The sequence below is a fragment of the Chrysochloris asiatica genome, unplaced genomic scaffold (assembly GCF_000296735.1).
Source record: "Chrysochloris asiatica unplaced genomic scaffold, ChrAsi1.0 scaffold00051, whole genome shotgun sequence".
NCBI lineage: Eukaryota > Metazoa > Chordata > Mammalia > Afrosoricida > Chrysochloridae > Chrysochloris > Chrysochloris asiatica.
The window spans coordinates 9,010,325-9,020,211 of record NW_006408569.1 but is presented as its reverse complement, the minus strand read 5'-3'; positions in this window follow the sequence as shown (position 1 = coordinate 9,020,211).

Genomic DNA, 9,887 nt, shown 5'->3' with positions numbered 1-9,887 from the left:
CATACAATACCAAGTGCTGCCAGGGATACAGAGGATGAGTTATTTTTCTAATGGTGCTTATGAGAGTTTAATTGGCACAATCAATTCTGAAAATAATTGGGCATTACCTAATAAAGCTAAATATTTTAATAATGATCCAGTGATCCCCATCTGGATATTTTCCTTAGGGTAAATCTTTCACACAGATATTCTGAGATAAATACAAGAATATCTGAAACAATATTGTTTTTAATAACAAAAATTAAAGGCTTTTGTAATTCTTAAAACTTTTCATCAATAGGAGAATGGATAATACATTTTATTATATTTAAGGATGGATGGTCACACATCAGAGAAAACAATGAATTACAGCTACATGTATCAATACCATTGAATCCTTAATATATACGAAATCCATAAGTAAAATAAATACACTATAATTGTAGTTATATGAATTTCAAAACTAACATTTGCCTTTCATGGTGATTATTCCCATGGATCTCACTAGATTGACTACACAGGAATCAAATTGATTACATATGTGGGAAAAGATGGTGGAACAGACTAATATCAACAGCGAAAATAAGTTCAGGGGCAGACTGTGGAATAGACCATCAATTGTTCATATTCCAGTTCAGGCTAAAGCTGAAAAAGATTTTTAAAACTCCACAAGAGTTAAAATATGATCTTGAATATATCTCACCTGAGTTTAGAGACCATCTCAAGTACAGATTTGATGTATTGGACACTAATGACTAAAGGTCAGAAGAATTGTAGGATGATATCAAGAACATCATACAAGAAGAGAGCAAAAAAACAAAATTGATGTCAGAATAGACTATCAAACTTGCTGATGAGCATAGAGAAGCTAAAATGAGTGGAAGAAATGAGGAGTTAAAAGATCTGAACAGAAAATTTCAAAGGGCTGTTTGAGAATATAAAGTCAAGTATTAAAATGAATGTGCAAAGACTTTCAGTAGGAAAACTCAAAGGGAAGAACATGCTCTGTATTTCTCAAGCTGAAAGAGCTGAAGAAAAACTTCAAACCTCGACTTGAAATATCAAAGGATTATATAGGCAAAGTATTGAATGATGCAGAAAGCATCAAAAGAAAATGGAAGGAAGACACAGCCAGAGTCACAGTATCAAAAAGAAATGGGCAATGTTCAACCTTTTCACGAGGTACCATATGATCAAGAATGGATGGTACTGAAGCAAGAAGTCCAAGCTGCATGAAGGCACTAATGAAAAAGAAGGCTTCAGCAACTGATGGAACACAAATTGAAATCTTTCTACAAACTGATCCAGCCCTGGAGGCACTCACTCATCTATTTCAAGATATTTGGAAGACAAGTACTTGGTCAACCAATTGGAAGAGATCCATATTTGTACCCATTCTAAACAGAGGTGACATCATGGAATGTGGAAGTCATAAAATATTATCATTAATACCATATGCAAGTAAAATTTTGCTGAAAATTATCCAAACATTGGTTACAATCATACATCGACAGATAATTGAAGCCAGGATTAGAAGAGGATGTGGAACTAGAGCTATCATTGCTTACATCATATGGATTTTAGCTGAAATCAAAGACTATCAGAAAAATGTTTACTTGTGTTTTATTTATTAACTATGCAAAGGCTCTCAACTGTGAAAGTCATGACAAACTATGATAACACTGTGAAGAACTGGTATTCCAGAACATATAATAGTGCTCGTGAGTGACATATACATAGACCAAGAGGAAGTTATTCGAACAGAACAAGGGAATACTAAATGGCTTAAAATCAGGAAAGGTTTGTGTGAGGGTTCTATCTTTTCACCGTACTTATTCAGTCTGCATGCTGAGTAAATAATCTGAAAAGCTGGATTCTCTGAAGAAGATCATGGCATCAGGAATGGAAGAAGACTTGTTTACAATCTGTGATACACTTATACAATATTGCTTGTGGAAAGGGAAGACTTAAAATATTTACTGATGAAGATCAAAGACTACAGAAAACAAAAATTCTCACAAGTGCACCAAAAATAACATCATGATATGTGGGGAAAAGATTGAAGTCATCAAATACTTCATTTTGCTTGAATGCGCACTCAAATCTCATGGAAGCAGCTGTCAAGAAATCAAATTAATTATTGCGTGAGGCAAATCTACTTGCAAAAGACCTCTTTAAAATATTCAAAAGCAAAGATGTCAGTTTGAGGACTAAGGTGTGTCTGACCCAACCCATGGTATTTTCATTTGTTTCATATGCATGTGAAAGTTGGACTGTGAATCAGGAAGACCAGAGAAGATTCCATGCATTTGATTTAAGGTGTTAAGAGTAACAAAAGTACCATATACTTCCAGAAGAACAAACATACCTGTGTTGGAAGAAGTAAAGACAGAATACTCCTTAGATATCAGGCTTACATGACTTCATCTTTTATACCTTGGACATTTTTATCAGGAGGGAACAGTCCCTGGAGAAGGACATCATGCTTGGTGAAGTGGATGGTCAGTGAAAATGAGGAAGACCCCCAGTGAGATGGATTGATATAGTGGCAGTAGTAATGGACTGAAACATAAAAAAAATTTAAGTATGACATAGGACCAGGCAATGCTTCATTCTGTTATACATAGGATTAATGTGAGTCAGAACTGACTCCATGGCACCTAACAACAGCAACAACACTTACCTATGCTGCAAATATATCCATAAATATAGTAGAACCTACAGGGGTCAAAGTTATAAAAATTTCTTAAACATAAGCAAACATGAGGGTATGAGTCACTGGGCCTGGCAACTGAGGACCATAATTTCCAGGGACACCAAGGTGAACTGGCATAATTGTCCACAAACAGACAAAAAGAAGATCCTCAAGGAGATGGATTGACAATGGCAATAACGATAGACTCAAACGTAACAGTTGTGAAGACGGTGTAGGACAGTGTTGCCATCTGTTTTGCATAGGGCTGAACAACAACAGCATCAAACAATAACAATTCCACAAAGACAACATTCTACATTCTACTCTGGTGATTTGTGACTGGAGTCTTAAAAATTAGACAGAGGCAGAGACGATGACGTGGAGAGATGGAAGTGTTGGGGACTTTAGACACAGAGAGGGAGAGGGGCTGTGTGCTGATGACCGGGAGGCAGGCTTGCAGTGAGTGTATACCCTTTGGTTGGTTGATGATACATGGAGGGGATTGTAGCCATAGCAATGAAATGATATAGGAGGAATGTAAAACTAATGTTCTCCCATGTACACTATCACATAATTCACAATAAAATATTTTTTTTTTTAAATTAGTGAGCAAGTGGCCATCTAAGGTGCAACTATTGATCTCTCCCTGTCCAGAGGAAAGAAGAATGAAGAAAATAAAAATATATGGAAACAGTTAGTCTAATGGGCCACATGAACATCGACCTCTATGACCCTGAGACCAGAAGAACTAACTGGTGCCTAGCTATCACTAACAACTGCCCTTGAAAGTGATCACATTAGAAAGTCCTTGATAAAAAGGTGAGAAAAATGTGGAACAAAACTCAAAATCATAAAATAGACCAGGCTTACTGGTTAAAATATAACCCTTAGTCACACTTCAGGTCTAGTCGTCTCTCATACTTTGGACATATTGTCAGGAGGGACAAGTCACTGGAGAAGGATATCATGTTTGGTAAGGTGGAGGATCAGAGAAAGATAGGAAGACCCCCAACGAGATGGATTGGCTATGTGGCAGCATTGATGGACTCAAGCATGGCAACAGTAGTGAGGTTGGCCCAGGATCGGGCAGTGTTTCATTCTGCTGTGCATAGGGTCGCTATGAGTCGGTACCGACTCGATGGCACCTAACAACAACAACAACAACTGAACTCAGTTTTCAGCCAAACAATCTAAAAGACTTGTAACACCAGGAACGGAGGCACTCCTTAGAATAGTCAACTATTTGAGAACAAAAGGACAGCATTTGCTCAAGGACAAATTTCAAAAATGTTAGAAAAGAAAGAGGGATGGAAACGGAAAACACATGTAGGAAGTGGGATAAGTGATGTCACCTTGTGAGGATTATGGTCAATGATATGAAACAAAATGTGTCTGAACAAGTGATGTGTCCTGTAAACCTTCACCCAGTTCATTAAAAAAAAAAAGTGTTTTGGTTTTTTTAATTAAAATGCTGTGTATGTGAGAAAATAAGTATGTTTAGCACTAATGCTATGGGGTTTACACAGGTCTAGGAATAGCAATAGAATTGTAAGTGACAATGAATTCTTGGCCTCATAAAGCTTACTATCAAGTGAGGGAGAAATACATTGCTCAAATAAGCTTAAAAGTAGATGTAAAATTACATACTGTAATAAATTCTATGAAGGAAAGCCACACCATTCTGAATAATCAGGTGAAGTATCAGTTTCTAGTTGTTGTTGTTGTTAAGTGCTGTCGAGTCGGTTCTGACCCATAGCAACCCTGTACAGGGTTTCCAAGGGTGTAAATCCTTACGGGAGTAGAAAGCCTCATCTTTCTCCCACGGAGCGGCTGGTAGTTTCGAACCGCTGACCTTAAGGTTTGCAACCCGATTCATAACCACTATGCTACCAGTATCTTGAGCACAATGTTTTACAACTGTTATTTGTGTAAATACAACTTTGTGATATATTATACATGTTATGCTCACGTCAGGAATAAGAGTTATGCATAAGACAGGGTATGAAATCATAGAAATTGTGAGTAAAAGAAAGTACATTAATTTTTATTCTGTCATTGTTCTAAGGGTAAAAAATCAACACTGAGATTCTCTTTACCCTTTGTCCTTTAAAAAAGTTAATCCCAGCAAACACCACAAGGTTAAAGAAGTTGGATATTTAAATAAAAGTTGACTTGTGCATTAGTAATACAAGCTGTTAAAATAAAGAAAAAGGGGGAAAATTAAGCATCTATTTTATAGCCTGAAACAGAAGGTAGACTATGTTGCAGGCATGCCAAATAATTTCGAAATCTAGTTACAAGATCGTGTCACTTGATGACAGTTTTAAGCAGATGGATATCAGCATATGTGCACTATTGAGTATGATTAATTGAATGACCATGGATTAGCTTAGAACTAAAAAAACAAAACAAAAATGAGAAGGAAGAAATCTGTGAAGCCACATCCTGCCAAATTTAATACTTGCAAACTTTCTTTAAGCATTATTTATCGACTATATGCAAATCATGCTTTAAGGTAAAAATAGGCATTCTGGTGAGTTGTAAACAATTCAGTTACTGTTTAAATTCATTTCTTTGGCAAATTGAAGTTTGTATTCATTTTAATTATGTGTCCTCTTTTTCTAATTCATAATAGTCCTAAGGAATGTTATATCAAAAACCAATAAAATGGACCTAATTGTCATATTTTACACTCAGAGGAATTATGCTAAGCAGCAGGATTATCTTTGGTTGTTGCTGTGGTTGTGTGCCACTGAATCAGTTCTGACTCATAGTGACATTGTATAGAGTTTCAGAGGCTGTAAATCCTTATGGGAGCAGAAAGTCTCATCTTTCTCCTAAAAAGTGACTAGTAGATTTGAACTGCTGGCTGTGGTTAGCAGCCTAACACATAAACCACTATGCTACCAAGGCTCCTTTGGGTTGTCCTAAAAAAGAAGACGATCATTACTCTCTTTCCAACCCGAGATTCACATTAACATCATATGATATTATTTAACCATGTTAATGGATTAAAAAAAAAAAAAAAAACCAAACTGGTGGCATAATGGTTAAGCACTTGGCAAAAGGTCAGCCATTCAAACCAGTAATTCCATGAGCGAAAGACCTGACCATCTACTTGCTCAAAGATAGGAAAATTCTATGGTGCAGTTTTAATCTATAACACATGGGTCACTACGAGTTAGAATGTACTGGATGGATGGCACCCGACAGAAACAATGGTGAAAGAAGATCCTGAAAACGGCTCAGGGAAATCCAGTCCTCTGATAATGCAAATTGAAATAAAGTCCTTAGCATCTTTATTTCCATTCTGAAATACTGTGGACATCATTAATAGAAGAAAAACTCATTTGCATTCATTTTCAAAGCCTCAAGAAATGGCATTGCTTTTGTAATCCTGTTTTGCCCAGTTATAAGTAAACATTCTGGAAATATGAAATGTATTTTAAAATAATGCAATAATAATTTTGTGTGTCTAGTTTAAATAATGTGTACACTTACATTTTTGTATTTTATACAATATTTTGTATATTTAAAAATTTTATACATTTGTACAACACTTCATGGTCATGAAAATTCATTGTTAAAAGCTGTAGTAAGTAGAGACAATAACACCACTATATCTGTTACTATAATTTCACAAAGCATGGTATTAAAACCAATACTAATAAAAAGTCTTTATCAGATGAGGCAAAATGCACATTTATCTGGTATGTCAGTATAAACATAAATCCTGCTCGGAAGTTTCCATTTCTTCCATTGCAATGTTCTTTTGTTGGTTGGTTGGTTATGTGCCATGGAGTTGGTTTTGACTCATAGCGACCCTGTACAGGGTTTCTGAGGCTGTAAATCTTTACGGGAGCAGAAAGCCTCATCTTTCACCTGCGGAGCAGTTGGCAGTTTCAAACTGCTGACCTTAAGGTTCGCAGCCCAATTCATAACCACTACACTACCAGAGCTCCTCAGACATCAAAATATAATCAAGAGACGTTTTCAAGATCATGGTTAACGACAGACAGTATTGACAAGTTGATTCAAAGAGAGTTCTGTGATAACAACACTGTAACTGTTGTTTCTATTAGGTGCCATCAAGTGGGTTCCAAGTCATAGCAGCCCCAAGCACAAAACAACATAACACTGCCCAGTCCTGTGCCAATCACATAATTATTGCTATATTTCAGCCCATTGATGCTGCCACTGTATCAATCCATCTCATTAGGAGTCTTCCTCTTTTTCACTGACCCTCCACTTTACCAAGCATGATGTACTTAGGACTAGTCCCTCCTGATACTATGTTCAAAGCACAAGAGATTAAAGTTTCGCCATCCTGTCTTGTAAGGAATATTCTGACTATACTTCGTCCAATACAGATTTGTTTGTTTTTCTGGCAGTCCATGGTACTTTTATATTTTTCTCCAACACCGGAATTCAAATGCATCTATTCTTCTCTGATCTTCCTTATTATTATCCAACTTTCATATGCATATGAGTTTTCTGAAAATGCCATGGCTTGAGTCAGGTGCACCTTAGTCCTCACATTGGTATCTTTGCTCTTGAACACTTTGTTGTTGTTTTAAGCATCATCGAGCTGGTTCTGACTCCTAGAGACCCTGTAGAGGGTTTCTGAAGAGTGGTTGGTGAGTTTGAATCGACCTTGCAGTTTAGTACTTATCCTAGAGCACCACACTAGGACTCTTTTGTAGCAGATTTGCATAATGCAAACTGCTATACACAGATTTCTTTCTTTTTTATAACTTTTTATTGTGAATTAAGTGAAGGTTTACAGAGAAGATCATCAGTTTTACATTCAACAAATCATACATATTGTTTCATCTCAATGATTACAATCCCCTCCAGGTAACAACATTGAATCCACTGTGATTCTTATTACCATTCCATCCTCCTTCTTGTCCTTTCTGAACTTTGTCCTTAGGTAAACATTGCTGTTTTGATCTTGATTGGTTGACTGTTCCATTGTGAGCATACCTTCCTAGTATTGCCGCCCACCCCTTACCCCTATATACTTATTTACTGCTTGACTGAAAATTGGGTCACAATGGTGAGCTCCATTTCATACTTGAAGGGTAGCCAAGGGCATTAATCTTGGGTTTCTACAGCCTGTTTCTGACCAGTAAGCCTGGTCTGATTTTTATAATTTTGTGTTTTATTCCACATTGTCCCCCACTCTTTGTCTCCCACTCTATCTGGGACCTTCTAATGTGATCCCATTCACAGCAGTTGACAGTGACAGCTGGGCACCATCTTCTTCTGGTCTCAGATTCTTGGAGACTGATGTTCATATGTTCCTTTAATAGTTTATTGGACTAATTGTTTCCAAGCAACTTCTGTTTATATCACTCTTCTTTCTTGCATACATGGAGAGACCAACAGTTGCACTTTAGATTCCCTTCACTATTCACCAAAATAGGAGTCTAGGTGTGGTGCTGTATGATAAGCACAGGACTACTAACCACAAGGTCGACAGTTTAAACATACCTGCCGCTCCTCAGAAACACTCTACAGGGTCTTTATGAGTTGAAACCTACTTAGCAGCACTTAACAACATCATAACAACATTCACCAATAGGACGTGGAACAGTCTTTGTAGACTATGCTATACCAATTGACCCTGGTATCCCCTGAGACTATGATCCTGAGCCATCAAGCCCAGCAACTCATTGTCTTAAGATGTTTGGTAATATCTAAGTTTTCAACATTTTGCCCCCTGTGGTTATGAATTGGACTGCAAACCTCAAGGTCAGCAGTTAGAAACTACAAGCTGTTCCATGGGAGAAAGATGAGGTTTTCTGCTTCTGTAAAGATTTATAGGCTTGGAAACCCTGTACAGGGTCGCTGTGAGTCAGAACCAACTCCACGGCACATAACCACACCACCATAGGTTAATGCGCTGGACTGCAAAGAAGGTTTGAACTGCAAAGTCGATGGTTCAAGCTCACCAGCCAGACCTCAAATACCCTATACAGGGTCACTATGGGTCAGAACTGACTCAAAAGCACTTAACAACAACAACAAATGCTCCACCACATTCATAAGTGTGTTTGCAGCAAAGGTAAATGCCCATGTACAAATATCATCTGTCAAATTCTTACATATTCCTTGGAACAACAGGACTCTGTGCTACAGGGAACAAGGCATAGTCTGAAGAGGGAAAATAGTGTTATGATGTTTGACTGCCTTATGAATATTGGTTTCTCTTGCCTAGTATTGAAAAATAGACACTTGAGTGGGATACAAAGGCATGTTGAGAAACATGATTGCAGAAAGCTTGTAAGCCCATCTTCAGCCTATAACTGATTGGAATACCTAAAAGGGGTTCTAGAACTTGCCAGTGAAATAGGCTTCTTGTGGAACCTTTGTAGTGTATAGAACCTTAGGTGGAATCCTGAGCTCCATCCAAAACCTCCTGAGATGGGACATTCCCAAGGAAAGGACCAGCAGACCAGCCTGGAACAGCTAGAGCAGCAGAAGATATAGCTTCAAAGAAATATCAGCAGGAAAAATCCAAAACAACAATAGCAGTATGATTGGTTAGTACAAGAACAAGCAAGTTGTTCACTGGGGAGCCATCAAGGCAAGTAATCAGGTCCTTTCAGGACAAACCTCCACTCCAAGACTGAAACTCAAAGGAAACACATGAGCAGGCTTGTGAGCTTGCTGGCCACCATGTTGGTCTACTGGTGAGTGGAAGAGGGGAAAGGCAGCAATGGATTCCCATTGAGCTGGAAATGAGAGAGAGAAGATGAAGGACTGGTTGGTCCGAAATGTGATGAGAATGTTATTTACTGGACCAGTAGTGCCAGAGACCCAGTAAAAAAGCTACTAGACCTCATTGGAGGATTGAGTAAAGTGGCAGGTATAAGATCAACATACAAAAATCAATTGGATTCCTCTATACCAATAACGACAGTGCTAAAAAGGACATTAGGAAAACAATATCATTTTGAAATTTACATAAACAAAAGTAGACAAAATAGATGAATGGACATACTAAAAATTAAAAACTTATGTGCATCTTGACCTATACCTATGGAGCAGCAACTCAAAAGAAGGAACAAATCCTTACAGCAAGAAACATTCCCACCCTCTCCACACACAGAGTGAACAGAGAAGGGCAACTTGGACATTGGATGCTCAAATGGGGAGGGGGAGACTACAAAGGCAAGAAGTGACTGGCTTACAAGCTTTCAAGAGG